This window comes from Dipodomys merriami, unplaced genomic scaffold (assembly GCF_024711535.1).
Source record: "Dipodomys merriami isolate MVZ:Mamm:240054 unplaced genomic scaffold, mDipMer1.0.p SCAF_25, whole genome shotgun sequence".
NCBI classification, from domain to species: domain Eukaryota; kingdom Metazoa; phylum Chordata; class Mammalia; order Rodentia; family Heteromyidae; genus Dipodomys; species Dipodomys merriami.
The window spans coordinates 8,797,299-8,817,222 of record NW_027203937.1 but is presented as its reverse complement, the minus strand read 5'-3'; the positions used below and the strand labels follow the sequence as shown (position 1 = coordinate 8,817,222).

Here is a 19,924-nt window from a genome sequence, read left to right as displayed (position 1 = left end):
CTCCATTTGGTGCTGGTGGTCTGTTTTTACATTTCTTTTTTTTTTTCTTCAGTAACTTGTCAGACTACCCAGGAAAAAGAAAGGATCTTGTAGGGACATAGATTGGATAGTACATCTGAATGCTGAGTATTTCATTCTTAGGCTCATAATACATAAGGACAAATATCCTTTTTAACTTCCAGATAATGATGCCATTGGTTCCTTGTATATACTTGAACCTTGTTCTAAATATAGACAGTTGTTTTCTTATTTACATATTCCTTATGTGTTTGCATATTCAAAAGACAGTTATTAAGAAATACATATGGGCCACGACTTTGTGAGAACTTGGGGGACATAGCAATGAGAAAGGCACACTAAATCCCCACCCTCAAGAAGCTTATATTTTACAGAAGAAGAGAAAATGTCATCAAATAAATAAGCAAGTAAATTGTGAAAAGTACTGTACAGGAAATAAACAGGAAAATGGTGTGGTGACATACTCCATATAGAATTCTGGAATTTGGGAGGCTGAAGTAGGAGAATTGAGAGTTTTAGGCCAGGGTTGCTGAGCTCATGGGTCAAATGGTAGAGCATCTATGTGGTAAGAACAAACCCAAGTATTATTATAGAAAGAGATATAGAGATAGAGACAGACAGAGGGACACACAGAGATAGATAAGAGAATTAGTTCCAGGCCAGCTAAGTCTACATAGCAAGACTATTAAAAAAGAAGAAGAAAGCCAGGTGCTGGTGGTACACACCTGTAATACTAGCTACTCAGGAGGCTGAGATCTGAGGATCACAGTTCAAAGCCAGCCTGAGCAGGAAAGTCTGTGAGACTCATCTCCAATTAAACACCAGAAAACCAGAAGTGGCACTGTGGCTTAGAGTGGTAGAGCAATAGCCTTGCACAGAAGACCTCAGTGACAGTACTGAGTTCACTCCCCATGACTGACAAAAATCAAAAAGACATAATTCCTAATAATTTCTTAACAATGTAGTTTAATTTGCTTGTTTTTTTTTACAAGAATGGGATAATGGAAACAGCATTCGTTCAGTTTGATTTCTTTCATTTAATATGTTCTGTATATTAATTTCTTCATTGTATGTATACTGTTTTGTTATGTCACTTGTTCATTTATTCTAGCATTTGTGGTGATGCTGATTGTTTCTGGTTTTTCCATTCATATTAAGAAGGTTGACTCCTATATAATGTAAGATAAAGTTTAAATTTTTAAAGAAAAAAGAATGCTGAATGCTTTCTGGCATGGAGGCTCACTCCTTTCATCTTAGCTACTTAGGAAGCAGAGATAAGGGGGTATCATGGCTTGAGGCCAGGTAGGACATAAGCATTCAGGAGATTTCATTCCAACCAATAGCTGGGTGTGATGGCAGTGTCTATTATTCCAACTATGGGGGAAGGAGAAGGCTGGTGAGGTCTTGTCATCCCCAGTGAAATGCTGCTGTAAATATACTTGAGGGTTTTGTTGTTGTTGTTGTTGGCCATGGGGCTTGAACTCAGGGCCTGGGCACTGTCCCAGAGCACTTTTGCTCAAGGCCAGCCCTCTTCTCTTTTGAACCACAGCACCACTTCTGGTTTTCTGGTGGTTAATTAGAGTTAAGATTCTCATGGACCTTTCTGGCTTTTTTTTATTTTTGCCAGTCCTGGAGTTTGAACTCAGGGTCTGGGCACTGTCTCTGAACTTCTTTTGCTCAAGGCTAGAACTCTCCCACTTGAGCTGTAGCACCACTTCTGGCTTTTTCTGTTTATGTGGTATTGAAACTAAGCCACATTCCCAGCCCTGACTTGTTTTTTTTGGTTGATGCACATTCTGTTTTGTTGTTGTTGTTGTTTTGGCCTGAACTCTGGGCCTGGGCACTGTCCCTCAGCTCTTCAGTTCCAGGCTAGTGCTCCACCACTTGAGCCACAGCACCACTTCCAGCTTTTTCTGCTTATGTGCTGCTGAGGAATCGAACCCAGGGCCTCATGCATGCAAAGCAAGCACTCTACCACTGAGCCACCTTCCCAGCCCTGTATGTGCATTTCTGATGGGTATATTCCTAGGATCAGAGTTTCTGGGTTAGATGTACACATATGCACAATTTTCATACCTAATACCAGAGTTTTCCCTATTGGTTATATGAAGAGGTATTGCTCCATATCTTCACCAACCATTGATGTTGTTTGCCCTCTTTTTTCCATTTCTTCCCCTTTTTATCCCCAGTACTGAGGCTTGAAGTCAGAATCTTAAGCTCTTACACAGTTTTCTCTGCTCTTTTACCACTTGCACACATCTCCACTTCCAGCTTTTTTGTGGTTAGTTGGAAATAAGTGTTTCAGATTTGTCTGTCAGTCTAGCTTTGAACCTCAATTTTCAAATCTCAGTCTCCTGAGCAGCTAGAATTACAAGTATGAGCCATTGGTATCAGGTGAAATTTGAAAGTCTTTTTTTTGTGTGTGTGTGGTACTGGGGTTTGAACTTAGTGCTTTGAGCTAGTTCCAGCTTGCTTGCCAAACTGTCACTCTATCATTTGAGCCATACCTCCACTGTTTTGTTTCATTTTAAGGTAGAGTTTTGCTGTGTAGCTAAAGCTGATTTTCAAATCTTTTTAGCCTTTTAAGTGATTGCTAGGATTACAAACATATGTCATCTCTCCTGCCCCCACTTTCTTCCTTTTTTCTTTTTTTATTATTTTAATTATCTTTATTCAAAAGAGTTTCAATTCAATACATCAGTTTATAAGTACAGTATATATATTTTTTAATCAGTGTCACTCTTTTCTTCCTCCTCCTCTTCCTCATCCTCCTCCTTTTCCTTCTTTTCCTCTTCCCCTCCCTCCTAATTTGGGTGGATATTCAGTGGTATCACACTGTGGATTTGATTGATATTTCCCTCAATACTCATGTTCATTGGCCATCCAGATATCTTCTTCTGTGAAGTGTCTATTCAAGTAACCTGCTCATTTATAAAATTAGATGGTTTTGCTCTTTTTCTTATTGATTTGTCACTGTTTTTTCCTATATATATAAAATCTGAGTCTTGCTAGGCACTAATGGCTCACGCCTGTAATCCTATCTACGCAGGAGGTTGAGATCTGAGGATCACCATTGAAAGCCAGCCCAGGCATGAACGTCTGTGAGACTCTTATTTTCAATAAATCAGAAAGCAGGAAGTGGTGCTGTGGCTCAAGTGGTAGAGCACTTGCCTTGAGCTGAAGAGCTGAGGGACAGCACCCAAGCCCAGAGTTCAAGCCCCAAGATTATGTTAGATACATGTCTTATCACACTCTGTGATTTGTTTTTTTTTTCACAGTTTAATGATATGTATAGATGAATAGAGGTTGTTCATTTCATTATGGTCAAATTACCTATTATTACCTGTGCAGTGGTGTTTTATTAAATTATGTTTAGGAACTTTTCATCTATTTCACACTGGATAGTCTCCAATAAATTTTATTATTCTATCTTCCACATTTGGAATTAAGTTTTTATATTTCCTTTTTTCCACATAGGATCCAGTACCATTGATTGGAAGACTATGTTTTTCTCCTATTCCACCTTTCTTATAATACAGATAGTTACATAGGAGTTTTCATTCTATTCCATTGTTCTATTTTGTATTCTTGCTCCATTACCATACTGGCTTAGTTTTTATAGCTTTGCAGTAAATCTTGGATTATGAGGGTGCATTTATTTGTACTTATTTTTTTCTTAAAACTGGCTTCCCTATTCTTGGTCCTTTCTATACCGCTATAAATTTTTATTTTTTAATTTTATTTATTTATTTTGTCTGAACTCTGGGCCTGGGCGCTGTCCTTCAGCTCTTCAGCTCAAGGCTAGCGCTCTACCACTTGAGCCACAGCACCACTTCTGGCTTTTTTCTTTTTGCTTATGTGGTGCTGAGGAATCGAACCCAGGGCCTCATGCATGCAAGGCAAGTGCTCTACCACTGAGCCACCTTCCCAGCCCTAGCTATAAATTTTTAAATCAGTGTATGAAGTCTTATAAATGAAACAAAGTCTTCTTGGAATTTGGATTGCAATTGGCACTGAATTGAAAGATAATTTGGGGTGAGTTGACATCTTTCAGTAATTGATTCTTCTAATTCATGATAATGGTATAGACTTTTATCTAGATCTTTAATTTCTCTCAGTAAAGTTTATAGTTTTCTATGTAGCAACTTTAAACTTTTTGGAGTGAATTTATTCTTCAGTATTTGACACTTTTGATGCTCACTTTTTAAAGTTTTAAAGTTTTAATTGTGTCTCTACCCTTGTTTTTTAATTGTGAAAATACCATACAGAGGGGTTACAATTACATGAGCAAGAGAATGAGTACATTTCTTATCAAACATTGTTGCCTCCTCCTTTGTTTCCTCTTACCATTCCTTTTCATCCCCTAACCCCTTTACCTGTATCTACTCTTTATCTAAGAATTCCTTTTTTTTTGGGGGGGGGGTCCAGTCATGGGGCCAGAACTCTGGGCCTGGGCGCTGTCTTTCAGCTCTTCAGCTCAAGGCTAGTGCTCTACCACTTGAGCCACTGTGCCACTTCCGGGTTTTTTTTCTGCTTATGTGGTGCTGAGGAATCGAACCCAGGGCCTCATACATACAAGGCAAGTTCTCTACCACTGAGCCACCTTCCCAGCCCACCAATTCCCTTTTGTGTAGGCAGAGAGGTGGTCCTGGAGATCAAATCCATGAACTTCAGGCATGTTAGTTCCACTACTAAGATGACATTCCAAGCCTTACCAATTTCACTTTTAAGTCTAGTCTTTTATCTTAGCCTCTTTTTTAGCCTCTATTCTTGGTTTTTTAAATATATATATATAACCATTTTATGAATGACAGCTTCTTTTGTACTCTGAAATTTAAAAATTCCTAATTTAAAAAATACTATTTCACTTATCTGAAAAATATTTTTGGTACAGAGTATGAGAAATAGCTTCAAGCTGATTTTTTTCTTCAAATGATTTTTTTCTTCCACCATCGTTGAATAAGTAGTCAATGAATAAGTGGTTTTTTTCTTTTCCATGAATTTGAGAATTGGCTTATCTAATTCTCAAAAAAATAGACTTTTATTGATCAAACTTTATAGATTCTATTTCTAATGCTGACAGTTCCTATCCATGAATATAGCTGCCTTTCTAATTGCTGAAATTCTTTCATTCCTTAGTATTTTCATGTGGGTCTTGTGCACATTGCTTATTTCTATATAGGTTTTTCCTTGATTGATTGATTTTTTTTTTTTTTGTGTGTGTGTGTGTGTGTGTGTGTGTGTGTGTGTGTGTGTGGCTTGAATTCAGAGTCTGTGCATGTCCTTGAGCTTTTTTGTTCAAGAGTAACACTCTTCCACTTGAGCCACAGCTCTGCTTCTGGCTTTTTGGTGGTTAATTGGAGATGAGTTTCATTAACTTTCTTGCCTGGGCTTGCTTTGAATTGTGATCATCAGATCTCAGCTTCCTGAGTAGCTAGGATTACAGTTGTAAGCCACTGGCATCCAACCTATGCTAATGTCTTATTTTTAATTTATTATTATTTTATTTACATTAATGTTAATTTTGGGGAGGTAGTACTGGGGATTGAACTGAAGGCCTTATGCTTGCTAAGGACTCTAACCCTTGAGCCATGCCTCTGACTCATTTTATTACTAAACAAGTCATTGTTTGCTTGATCAAGACATATTAACTTTTTTGTGAGTTAATTTTGAAACCAAACTGAAAGCACCCATCCCAGAAGATCACATGAACACAGTCACATTTCACTAACTACAGAACTGAATTATCTTCCTATTTGTAATAGTTATTTAGTTGTTGTTTTTCTCCAGGTAAGCAAGTATATCACTATAAAGAATATAATTTGGGGCTGGGAAGGTGGATCAGTGGTAGAGCACTTGCCTTGCATGCATGAGGCCCTAGGTTTGATTCCTCAGCACTACATAAGCAGAAAAAAAAAGCCAGAAGTGGCACTATGGCTCATGTGGTAGAGTGCTAGCCCTGAGCTGAAGAGCTAAGGGGCGGGGGGGGGGGGGGGGGGGGGGGGGGAGAGATTGGGTGAGGGAGGATAGGGTGGGGGCAGGATGGGAAGGGGTGGGAAGGGGAAACAAAGGAAGAAGCTACAATGCTTGATAAGAAATGTACTCATTATCTTGCCCATGTAATTGTAACCCCTCTGTACAGTATTTTCACAATAAAAAAAAAAGGAAAAAAAAGAGCTAAGGGACAGTGTCTAGGCCTAGAGTTCAGGCCCCATAATAAATAAAACAAAATAAAATAAAACAAAAAACAAAACAATATAATTTAACATCCCCCACCCCAGTTTTTATTCCTCTTATTTTTTCCTACCAAAAGATTTTGAGCAGGAGGGATAGCTCATCACAGAACTATGAGATTACAGTGGGTGCAAAAGTAGAATCAAGGAGCCTTTAGGTATCTCGTTAGTAGTCACATTCACTTCAAAATATGCCATCTTGAGTTAGGAGAGTGGCAGCAAAGTCAGAGAGAAAAAGATAAGTAAGATTAGAGACAGATTTTGTAGGTAAAGTATCTGGTAGAGAGCAGATTGATCTTATTATGGTGACAGTTTGAAAACTCCTTGGAGATCTTAGAGTACAAGAATCACAGGGCTGAGAATGTGGCTTAATGGTAGACTACTTGCCTAGCATGCATAAAGCCCTGGGTTCAATTCCTCAGTATCACATACATAGAAAAAGCCAGAAGTGGCTCTGTGGCTCAAATGGTAGAGTGCTAGCCTTGAACAAAAAGCGGCTCAGGAACAGTACTCAGGCCCTAAATTCAATCTCCAGGACTAGCATATATATATATATATATATATATATATATATATATATATATATATATATATATATATATATATATATATATTATATACATATTATATACATATTATATATATATATATATATAATATGTATATTGTGAGATATATAATATGTATATTATATATATATATATATATATATATATATATATCTCACAATTACAGAGCCTTTAAATAGAATTAACTGTGACACAGAACTCATACCTCCCATGACAGCCTATTCTATTTATTCAGTTCATGTCACAAAACTTGCTCTTTGTCAGGTACTGATGAAGGCCCTTAGGAAACTTGAATAATCAAGATCCACACCCTTCTCTAGGGAAGCTGAAAGAAAGGGAAGACTTTCCTAGAAAGTCTTTCCTGGTAGACTCTCTCCTCTAGTCTTTTGTCTGGATTCTTTTATAGAACAAATCTGTTCTCTATTCCTCTGCTACTCACTCCTCAGGTGGTTTCAAAGGTGATGGGAGCCTTTAGGGACTCTGACCCCTTCTTTCTTGTTTGTTTATATGATCTGGCATCAAATCAAGCCCCAGCTTCTCCCCCATTATGATCCTCCTCCTGCTTCTGAACTCTGAGTGTTGGGGTTACAGGACTGTACCACTACATTCTATTCAAGTTCCCTCTTGTCCAAATCCCAGTTTTGCAAATTTGAAACTGTAGCTCTGTGTTATTTAGGAAACTAAAGAGTTATTTTGTCACTTCTGTACCTTACAATGTAAGCCACTTCCTGGGGAATTAATGTTTGTTGATTCATTATTAGATATTCTTGTTAATATTTACATTCTGGTTTAGTGGTTTTTTTTTGTTCGTTTTGTTTTGTTTTGTTTTGAACTGTCTTCTTTAGGGACTTGCTATATCAAGTAAATAATTTGCTTTGGGAACAAAATAGTAAGCAGTCAAGCAAACAATTATCTCGCTAAGCTCAGCAAACACTGGGCAGTTACAATAATGGAGGAATTTATCCACTGAAAAGGCTGAGAATAAAAACTAATAACACATATAAAAGGAAGCTAACAAGTAGGTAAGTGTTAAGAGTAGAATATAAACATATGAGTTCTTCAAGATAGCCAATGATACAGTCTACTTTTACAGTTCCAAATAATCAAACTTTTCTTCTTTCAACAGTCCATTACCTTTTTAAAGTCATTTTGCTAATAATATGTTCACAATCCCCATCTGATTTAACAGTATGTGTGTGTATGTGTATATATATATATATATATATATATATATATATATATATATATATATATATAGTGAAGATGTTATCTTCTTTTTTTTTTTTTTTGGGTCCAGTCGTGGGGCCTGAACTCTGGGCCTGGGTGCTGTCCCTCAGCTCTTCAGCTCAAGGCTAGCACTCTACCTACCACTTGAGCCACAGCGCCACTTGTGGCTTTTTTCTTTTTGCTTATGTGGTGCTGAGGAATCGAATCCAGAGCCTCAGGCATGCAAGGCAAGCACTCTACCACTGAGCCACCTTCCCAGCCCCAGATGTTATCTTCTTGGTGAGACACTTTTAAGTAATATTTGAATATGACTATATTTATATTACCAAAAGTCTTAAGTCAAGTTGACAGGTTTTTCCCAAATGGGTTACAGAGTAATGAGAAAGAGGGAAAAAAGAAAGGAAGAAAGGAGACAGTGGAATTTTCTTTGTGGGGGAGTATGGGTTTTCTTTACTGTAAAGAGGTGACTCTGGTCAACTTAGAATGGAGAGAGCTGTGGATTATAAGAGTATCTCCTGAGAATTGTTATATTTAAACTGTAATGATGACATGATAGCTCAGGGACAAACCCCTGGTGCTTTGGAAGTGATATGAGTAATTTGCTTCCTTGCATGATGTAAAGACAATTTTTCTCCCTTTAATGTTTTATTTAAGTCTAGATTGCTTAAACTAGAAAAAGAGTTTTGTCTTCATTTGTGCCAAACTCTAAATTCCATTATAAATCCTTCTGAGAAATCCAATCATTTTTATTTTTAGTTTTTGTTCATGGCAATTTCCTAATTAGTTTTTTTTTCCTATTTGAAATGTGTGTGTGCGCGTGCGCGTGCACGCGCGCGTGCCAGTACTGAGGCTTGAACTCAAGGCCTTGTGCTATGGCTTAGCTTTATGGCTCAAGGCTAGAGCTCTAGCATTTGAACAACAGTTCCACTTCTGACTTTTTGCTGGTTAATTGAAGATAAAAGTCTCACAGACTTTTCTACCCAGACTGGCTTTGAACCTTGATCCTCAGATTCCACCCTCCTGAGTAGCTAGGATTACTGGTGTGAGTAGATAGTACCCATTTCATATTTAAATTTATTGTAATTTTTCTCTATTAGGACTACTGTAAAAACTGAACAAATACAATATGTATATATGCATTTTTAGTCATTTGAAATTTTCATACATATAAATATATATGTAGCTAACACAAACCTTTACTTAATAGGACTTAGTAATGTCAGATATCATATTTTCTGACAAAATAAATCTTTCTTTCCTTTGGTGTGACATTTATTGGCTCATCAAGTTCCTTTATTTGCTTGCTTGGTTGGTTTTCTTTCTTTTTTTTTTTAATTATTGGGGTTTCCACTGGGTGAAAGATCCAGTGAAATACCTTCTATAAGGTATAGAAGGTATTTGCCAAGTATCAATAAGCAACAGTCACTCACCCAAATTGCATCTCTGAGGAATAATTATAATTAGTCATTCCTTTTTAACATTCTCTTCCAGTGTTTTTCAAACCAACATACTATTTGCAAAGATAGGTGATGTTATACTTACAGCTTAGCATCTTTTAAAACAAATTTAATTTTTTTATTGTTATTATAAAGGTGATGTACAGAGTCAGGTGATGCGTACATTTCTTTTTGAACAACATCATCCACCTCTTCCAGTTTTTCCCTCCTACTTCCACCCACAAGCTCTAAGTTCATTTGTCAACACAGTGTCTAGAGAATACCACTGCTGCATTTGTTCATTTTTGTGCCCCTCCCCCTTACCCTCCCATAGACAGTTGAGGGAGCAAACAAGACAAAAAGAAAAGAAAACAAAAACAGCAGCAAAGAAAATCTTCTTGTTTCCATTTCACTTGTTTTTTGAGAAATGGTCTTGCCCTCCAGCCCAGGTTGGTCCCAACCTCACAATGTGGCCCATGCTAGCCTTGAATACTCTATATCCTTGGACTCCAGGTGCTGGAAATACACACCTATACCACTGTCTATTAAGTGCTTTTGATTCTCATTATGAAATGCCTTTCAGATAGGTTTCATCATCTTCACTCTCTGGCAATGGCTTTGTTCAGGATTGCAACAACCTTTCAACTTACTGTTGTTTTTTTTTCTTTCATATAGTTTTGTCAGTTCCAATTTATCTTCCATATATTCCAGAGCTTCTCCAAACACATATTGGATTATGAATCAACTTGGCTTGCTTGAATATCTTTAAAGACTTTTTTGTTTGTTTTTGTCTGTCCTGGGACTTGAACTCTGGGCCTGGGTGCTGTCCCTCAGCTCTTCAGCTCAAGGCTAGCGCTCTACCACTTGAGCCACAGTGCCACTTCTGGTTTCCTGGTGGTTTATTGGAGAGTCTCACAGACTTTTGTTCCCGGACTGGCTTTGAATCACGATCCTCAGATCTCAGCCTCCTGGGTAGCTAGGATTACAAGTGTGAGCCACCAGCACCCTGTAAGACTCATTTTTATTATAGGGATCATGTCTATGCTATGTCTCACCAGTTTGTTACATTCTAACTACTTTCTTTTATTAGTTTCTTTAACTTCCTGTCATTAGGTTAGGTTGGGGCAAATTTCTAAACAAAGTACTCCATAAGTAACTTTTAAACGAATAGAAACCAAGTGTGATGGAACACACCTGGAATCCCAGCATTCATGAGGCTGAAGTAGGAGGATATTACGTTTGAAGCCAGCCTGAGCTACACAGGGAGATCCTATCTTAAAAAAATGTTTGTTGAAAATGAACTATATGGGGCTGGGAAGGTGAGAGAGAGAGAGACAGAGAGACAGAGACAGAGAGGGAGACAGAGAGAGAGGGGAAAGGGAAAGGGAAAAGGAAAAGGAAAGGGAAAGGGAAAGGAAGCTGGGTGCTGATGGCTCGCACTTGTAATCCTAGCTACTCAGGAGGCTGAGATCTGAGGATCCTAGTTCAAAGCCAGCCTGGGCAGGGAAGTCCATGAAACTCTTATCTCCAATACACCACCAGAAAAGTGGAAGTGGTGCTGTGGCTCAGGTGGTAGAGTGATAGCCTTAAGCTGAAGAGCTGAGGGACAGCGCCCAGGCCCAGAGTTCAAGCCCCATGACAGAAAGAAGGAGGGAGGGGGGGAGGAAGGAAGGAAGGGGAACGGAGGGAGAAAGATAGATGCAATCTATATTGATATAAAAGTATCACCAGAAAATAAATTTAAAAAGCAAAGAACAGAGCAGTATATGTAGTATACTATCATTTTCATAAAACTTAAAGATATGTATACACATATATATGTTACATCTGAAAATAGCTCTGCAGTGATATAAGGGATTGAAAAGATGATCACTTCTAAGGAGGTAAACTAGGGACAAGGGATTACACTGGTTGAGAGACATATACTCTATAGTCTTTAGGATTGTCGGAGGGTTGTTTTGTTTTGTATGTATGGGTCCTGGGGCATGAACTCAGGGCCTGGCTGCTGTCTCTGAGCTTTTGTGCTCAAGGCCACAGCTCCACCTCTGTCATTTTCTGAGATCCTCAGATCTCAGCTTCTAGAGTAGCTAGGATTACAGGCATGAAGCCATTGGTTTGGTGCCTGGCAAGTGGAGAGTTTGTTTTGTTTCCCACCAAGTACTTGTACTGTTATTGTTGATGATGATGATGATAAAAATTCTGGGTAATCAAACCAAGGTCTCTGCACATACTAGGTAAGCACTAAGCTTATACTAGGTAAACTAAGCTCATACTAGGTAAACACTAAGCTATACCATTGCCCCTACATATATTTTTCAAATAAATGAAGTAGCTAGATGTATGGCTCTGTGATCGAACACTTGCCTAGGAAGTATGAGACCTTGACTTGAAAACTCAATACTGATAAAACAGCCCAGCAAATTTTAGCCTATCATCATGATATGAGTCTCATTTTGTGATATATCTCAAAATGGACCTACAAGATGGCATTGTTTAGCACAGTGGGATAAATGGATGCTTGATGAGCTTGAATATAGATCCTTGTCATTCGGAAGCAGTAAAGATATGAGCCCCGCCCTGCCTAGTACTGGGTCTCTTCCAGCCTGTCTTTAAAGTATCTCAGTAGTAAAAGTACCCCATTACATTCTTTTTTTTTGGGGGGGGGGAGTCCAGGTGGGGCTTGAACTCTGGGCCTGGGCACTGTTCCTCAGCTCTTCAGCTCAATGCTAGTGCTCTACCACTTGAGCCACAGCGCCACTTCCGGGTTTTTCTTATGTGGTGCTGAGGAATCGAACCCAGGGCCTCATGTATGCAAGGCAAGCGCTCTACCACTGAGCCAACTTTCCAGGCTCCCCCCCCCCCCCCCCGCACCATTACATTCTTATATCACTTGTGTCCATACTAGTTCCCTAGTAAACTTAAAACTTCTTCAGTGCAGGGGCCATACATCACTTTGCCATCATCCACTATCAAAATGGCTGGCACAGGGTAAGTGGTAAAGTTCATTGAAATATATGAGACTAAACCTGTGATTTATCCCAGGAAACCTTTTACTAGACACCACCTCTTTCTAACTCCATTTGGACTGCTCCAAGCAGAAATGGTGTCCCTTACTTCCTATATTACTTGCTATTGGAGAGTTCTCATCACTTGTTCAAAGAAGCCTGGGTCCCCACCTTTTCTAGTGACCTGCCTCTCAGATGTATAAAAACTTTACTCACTACAGAGCCTCCAGATGCTAGAAAATGGTGTTATTTAGCATTTTCCAAGACAATTAGCAATTTGTAAAACTTATTTTTTGAAACTACTGAGATTTTTTTCCAGAATCAAGGCCTGGTTTCTTGAATGTATAAGAAAGACAACTTTTTATTGGTTTCTCTAATTGTCCAACCTCTCTAGAGCCTAAATCAACCAATTCAAGAACAAGGGACAGTGAGTGTACCCATTTGAACTTAACCTTTGGGCTTATCAGCTGAGAATCTCTGAGAATTCCTTTCCCAGCATCACCTGAGCAAAACAGAAAGATATAATGGAACTAGCAGAGACTGTGAGCAGACTGACCTGACTATGAAACTAGGTTGTGTCAACAATCAAGTCATGTGACCTTGGGGGAAATTACTCAACTTCTTTATGGCTCACTGTACTTGTTTTGCAATAGTGTGGTAAAAATCTGATAGATTAGCAGCAACAGAAACACAGCTTCAGGATCACCATAGGTGCTCAATAAATATTATACATATTTATTGATATAGAGAAGGATCGAATAAATATCAATTCCATTCACCTTCTCCACTCTTCTCACCTTCAGTACCAGGTAAGTGTTGCTTTTAGTGATTTTTTTTTCCCCTTCAAGGTTGTTGCCTAAGGTCATCAAAGCCTATTTTTAAATAGAAAAAGAAAAATGATTATGAGCAAAGAGGGAGAAGTGGAATATCTAATGTATTAAGGGAGTTAATATTTGTAGATGATCAACAGCCACCTTGGCTATGAAGTCTAAGATTGAAGAATTAAAAGCTCAGAAGAACCCTGCAAAGAAAAATACTTTGGACAAGGAACAGGCTGAGGCTTTTGTGAGGCAGCTGCTAGGGGGGAAATATCCTTCAGACAGAATAAATAGAGTTGTTCCAAAGCCTAAGCCTTTTGGAGCAGGAGGGATATGGTGGCCTAGAAACAAGCACTGAAAATGTAGTTAGACTCTACACCTGCAAGGGATAACTCAGTTTTCTATTTGGTCAATTTTCCAATGTGTTTATTGAAAAAAATTCAAATTTTAATTTTAAAAGTTTTTATAGGGGGGCTGGGAAGGTGGGTCAGTGATAGAGTGCTTGCCTCACAAGCATGAGGCCCTGGGTTCGATTCCTCAGCACCACATAAGCAGAAAAAGACAGAAGTGGTACAATGGCTGAAGTGGTAGAGTGCTAGCCTTGAGCTGAAGAGCTGAGGGACAGTGCCCAGCCCAGAGTTCAAGCTCCACAACTGACAAAAAAAAAAAAAAAGTTTTCCTTATAGTATTACAAAAAACAAAACAAAAACAAAAACAAAACCCAGAGAATTATTATCAAACTACTTATTTGAAATATTCTTCAGCTCAAGGCTAGTGGTCTACCACCTGAGCCACAGCACCACTTTCGGTTTTCTGGTAGTTTATTGGAGATAAGAGTCTCTTGCCCGGACTGTCAAGATTCTCAGATCTCAGCCTCCTGAGTAGCTAGGATTAAAGGCTTGAGCCACCAGTGCTCGGCTTTCATTCTTAAGCTTTCTTGATAAAGACACTATGGATTGGTAGTTGAGATTATAGCTTTAACCTTTGACCAGTCACCAAGATTAGAGTTCAAACTGTCACTTACTTTCCTTGTAGGCACCACAATTTACTTAACCAGTCTGTATGTCAGTGTGTTGATCTGTAAGGTCTAAAATAAAGCTAGCAAGAGAATAAATACACCTAACAGGTTTGTTGTTGTTGTTGTTGTTGTCTTTGTTGGTCATGGGGCCTGAACTCTGGGCCTGGACGAGGTCCCTCAGCTCTTCAGCTGAAGGCTAGCATTCTACCACTTGAGCCATAGCGCCACTCCTGGCTTATCCTGCGTATGTGGTGCTGAGGAATCAAACCCAGGGCCTCATGCATGCAAGGCAAGCACTCTACCACTGATCCACCTTCCCAGCCCATACCTCGCAGTTTTTATGATGACTAAATGAAATAATTACTATGGTGCCTGGTATAAGGTTTGCTCTCAACAAACAAGAGCTATTGTTATTTATTATAAGGTTATTTATTATAACCTTATGAGATAGCTACCATTATGGCCTCTGTTTTGTTTGTTTGTTTGTTTTGCCAGTCCTGGGGCTTGAACTTAGGGCCTGGGCACTGTCCATGAGCTTTTGCTCCAGGCTAGCACTCTAACCCTTGAGCCACAGTACCACTTCTGGCTTTTTCCGTGTGATACTGAGGAATCGAACCCAGTTATTCACACATGCTAGGCAAGCACTGTACCACTAAGCCACATTCCCAGCCCCTATTGCCTCTATTTTATAACAAGGAAACAAATCATAGATCATTAAAAAAAAACATTTAGGGCACTGCTGTACAAGCAGTAAAAGGGTATATATAAATATATATACAAATATATACATACAAATGTATATGTATATAATAGTCCCCAATCTACAGATCAGGAGACCCTCTATACCATGAAGACATTGTGTATAGAAGAGGAAACTAGAGTAACTTACTGATTTGTCTACTTGCATGTGCTAGGAGGGCATAACTAGTGTCACCACTGAGCCAGCATGTAATTATGTGTGCTCAGTAAATATTTGTTAGTCAAATAACTGGAGGAGGTGAGCACAAGGCGCTCTGTTCTGCGTCTTCCCAGTTAGGAGCTGCTCCAGCCACCATTCTTACCCTTGTCTCCCTATCTTCAGTGCTATTTCTTCTTCACTTGAAAGCTTTTGATAAACCAACACAAGACACTCTTCACTGAAAGGTAAGAAGATACACACCCACACGCCTTGCTTGAAATGTAAAACCTAAAAATTGTACCTAAAGTTGTTTTTTTTTAAAGTTATTTGTGCTGGGCACTTGTGGCTTAGGCCTGTAATCCTAGCTACTCAGGAGGCTGAGATCTGAGGATCATTGTTCAAAGCCAGCCCAGGCAGGAAAGTCCTTGAGACTCTTATCTCCATTAAATGCCAGAAAACTGGAAGTGTTGCTGTGGCTCAAGTGGTAAAGTGCTAGCCTTGAGCTGAAGAGCTCAGTTACAGCACCAAGGTCCAGGGGCTGGGAAGGTGGCTCAGTGGTAGAGCGCTTGCCTTGCATGCATGAGGCCCTGGGTTCGATTCCCCAGCACCACATAAGCAAAAAGAAAGAAGCTGGAAGTGGCACTGTGGCTCAAGTGGTAGAGTGGTAGCCTTTAGCTGAAGAGCTGAGGGGCAGTGCCCATGCCCAGAGTTCAGGCCCCACAACCGGACCCCCCACCCCCCCAAAAAAAATAGCACCAAGGCCCAGAGCTCAAGCCCCACAATCGACCAAAAAAAAAAAAAAAGTATTTGTATCTGACTGAGAAATCATGGTAGATTGCTTATAAAAGATGGGTAGATTTTACATCACTTTAGAAGAGACTGTGTTTAAAACTTGAGTAAGAAAGGGCTGGGAAGGTGGCTTAGTGGTAGAGTGCTTGCCTTGCATGCATGAGGCCCTGGGTTCGATTCCTCAGCACCGCATAAGCTGAAAAAGCCAGAAGTGACACTGTGGCTCAAGTGGTAGAGCACTAGTCTTGAGCTGAAAAGCTGAGGGACAGTGCCCAGGCCCAGAGTTCAGGCCCAACGACTGACCAAAAAAACAAAAACAAAACCTTGAGTAAGTCAATTAAACTAAGCTCTGGAGACTTTAAATAAACATATTTTTGACCTACAACAGAATTATAAACAACCTAAAAATGAATTTGCCAATGATTGTTCTTGGTCAACTAATAAAAAAAGTCCAAATGTCAGAGTGCTTTTGGAATTCATAGTTTTGCCTCCTTTAAGTCTACAACATAACAAGCACAAAGAAAATAAATTTAGTTTTACATGAAAGCATGTTTGAAAGTCACTCTGCATTCCAAAGATAAGAAGAAACAAAGTGGAAAAGGAAAAATAACACTCTAAAATAGTGGTTTCAGAGCCAAACAGTCTTAGGCTAGAATAGTAGAATTCTGCTTGAATCACTTATGAGACTGAACAAGTAACAGCCCCTCACACAACTATACACATACTTACATGGATATATGCATAATATCTATGATACCATGCAATATTTCATGGTACACAGAATATGCTCAGTAAATAAGTGCTTTTATTATTCAAGAGAGATGACAGAAGATACAAGCTATATACCTTGACAATGAATTTCTCATATCCACAGGTTTCTAGATCATCCTGAGAAGCAGGAATTTTTTCTTGGTGTGTTCACAAGGAATTATTCAAAAGACAACAGCAGTGTGATGAGAGAGAGAGTGGATTTAAAATCAAAAGGACCTAGCCAGGTGCCAGTGGCTCATACCTGTAATACTAGCTACTCAGGAGGCTGAGATCTGAGGATCAAGGTTTGAAATCATGCAAGATGAAAATGTCTGAGAGACTCTTATTTCCAATTAACCACCAAAAAGAAAAAAGCCAGAAGTGGAGCAAAAAAGCTCAGGGACAGTGCCCAGGCCTTGAGTTGAAGCCCCAGGACTGGTGCGTGCACATGCATGCACATGCACACGCACACACACGCACGCACACACACACACACACACACACACACACACACACACACACACACACACACACACACACACACACACACACACAGCAAAAGAACCTGAACTCCAAGTCCTGGCTCAAATTTTGAACTAATTGTGCGTGCACATGCATGCACATGCACACGCACACGCACACACACACACACACACACACACACATACACACACACACACAGAGCAAAAGAACCTGAACTCCAAGTCCTGGCTCAAATTTTGAACTAATTACTTACCATCTTTGAGATTTGAATTCCCTGTCTGAAACAAATTCCTGAAAGTTTTTTCTGAGTAATAAGAGATAAGATGTAGAATATATTATACATTGTAAACAAAACAAAACAAAGAACAAACAAAACCACCAACACCACAACAACAAAGAAAAACAGTAGTGGGTCCTTTTGTCTCTGGCCATAACACAGCCTGGCCCCAAGAAAGGACCTTAGGTGCTATCAGATGAGGAACCAGGCTTCTATAAGATGACTTGCAGAGGTCTTGTGACCTAGAGTCCAAGTAGTACCAGACACAAGGCTGCTGTGTTTCCTAGTAGATGTTAATGTAAGCTGCGCTCTGACTAAATGACTTCTGGGTCCGTTTTCCAAGTTCTGTCAAGCAAGGAACTTCACTGATCATAAAAGCTTACCTCTACTCTCCTTTCTTAAAAAGCAAAACTCTCTTATGAGGAATTTAGGAGGAAAAATGAGGATGGAGGAAGAGAAGTCTTGCTCAGTTCTTTATTTTTAAAGCTACAGCGCTGGTGAGATAGACTTTTTTATTCTCATGTTAATGCAAAAATTGGCCTGTCTTGTGAGGGCAACAATGATGTCTCACAGAAGAATTTTTAAAATAACCCAAGGCTGGTTCCCAACCCTCCATTTTTTAATTAGTGTGTGACCCTCAGCTGATTGCTAGTTTCTTTGATCTTGGAATGTTTCTCCAAGCTAAGTTATAAACATAGAAGTAACATTTCTTCCCAGCCTGCTCTAGGAGCTTTGCAGCCACACTTTTAATTCCCAATTAAGTTCAATCTTGAATTGGTCTCTGAATGCTTATGTTAATATAGTGTTCTCTATTTATTCCTTGAGCTAACAATTTAGCCCACACTGGCTTCAAACTCTCAATCATCCTGCTCTAGCTTTCTGAGTACTGGAATTGCAGGCATGTACTACTTACGCCAGTCTTACAGTCTCTCCTGTTTTTATGGGCTCCAACACTATTTTCTTCATCTGAGAATTGAGTGCTAAAGCCTAAACCCAGCACATAGTATGTTCACAATACATGCTTGTTTAATACTGACTTACAGAAATTGATTTAAAAATCATTGTAAGTTCTTGGAATGAAGCCCCCAAAATACCCGATACAAAGCAAAATAGGTGCTAAAGACACACAAATTGTAGAATTTATCTGTACCACATGTATCATCTTGTCTCTTCCTCCTGCTTGATTTTCATCTTGTCTTCTTTGGGAATTTAAAATTTCCAGCTTTCACTTCCCAACTGTCACCAACTGCTAGTACAAACTGCCATACTCTTGGGGACTCCTGGAATCTTTCTCTGTAGGTAAGATTACCATATTTAGTAGGGGGTGGGGAGGAGAATGCAGGACAGCAAGTTAAATTTGAACTTCAGATAATCATCTTATCCAACATTTGGGTCATGTTTATAGCAAATATTTTTACATTTTATCTGAAATTCAAATGTAACTATATGTCTATTTGTTCCAGCACCCCTCTTTATAGGGTCTCACCCCAATACTACACCAACATGGAAGCTGTCATTTGTCAAAATTATACCTTCTTAGGCTCCAGGCTACTGAACTGGTCAGTTTCCAAACATCCCTAAGGAGTCAGAAAGCTGCTTTCTCTTCTTTCTAGTGACTGTAGGCCTCACCCAGAGTCATGTTGGCGAAGAGGCACTAAGGATTTCAACTTCCTTCTATACCTTAAGTTTCCTTGTATGAGTTGCCCTGAGATCCTTTGAACTGAGGTGTAGAGGCTTAAGGATATTTATTTCACTGATGCCTAGAAATCAGAGCATTCAAACACCAAGTTTAGGATTCCCTGTTGCACTACCCCCGTAACTAGTTTATTCTTTCAAACTTCCCTGCTGCAGAAATTTCCCCTCCTTTTACAAAACTCAGAGGCATATTAATGTCTCACTCTCTTTTGTAATTGTTAAATATTATAAATTATGAAGTTGTAAAAAATTTAAAAATACGAAGTTCTGGGATTTTTTTTCTTGTGCACTTTAAAATTGTTCTTGTTGTTTTCTTATGGAAGCATGTCTTAGACCCACTTCTTCAGTCAACTTTGGCTTGGATTGTTCTGGCTCCTTGCAACTGTGAAATTCTGAGCAAACTTATGTGTATATTCTTTTCCTATCTGGGATTCTGCATTGGCACAAAATGGTAGTATTTTCTAGTTTCTGCTTAACAAACTAATACCAGGCTTAATGGCTTAACTGTTAAGGCCTTGAAGCCTATCTATTTTCTTCTCTCTGTTTACCTTCTATAGATTGAGGCCATCCAAGTTCGGTTTGCCAATCTCTGGGCTTCAGCCCCACCCCTGGTTTCATTAAGACCATCATTGCATCTTCCTCGAGCACCCTGATCCCTTCCATCCTTTTCTGGATTAGTCCATATCCTTCTCCTTCAAACTCAGCCCA

General features: G+C 39.2%; 1 long non-coding RNA gene across 1 annotated transcript; it reads right to left on the bottom strand.

The window, feature by feature from the left end:
* Positions 1-13,270: 13,270 nt before the first annotated feature.
* Positions 13,271-18,793, bottom strand: LOC138836154 (uncharacterized). The gene is made up of 3 exons (XR_011374918.1): positions 18,672-18,793; positions 17,498-17,548; positions 13,271-13,360 (listed from the first exon to the last, which is right to left on the bottom strand). It is a non-coding gene; the product is annotated as an uncharacterized lncRNA (long non-coding RNA).
* Between the last annotated feature and the right edge of the window lie 1,131 nt (positions 18,794-19,924).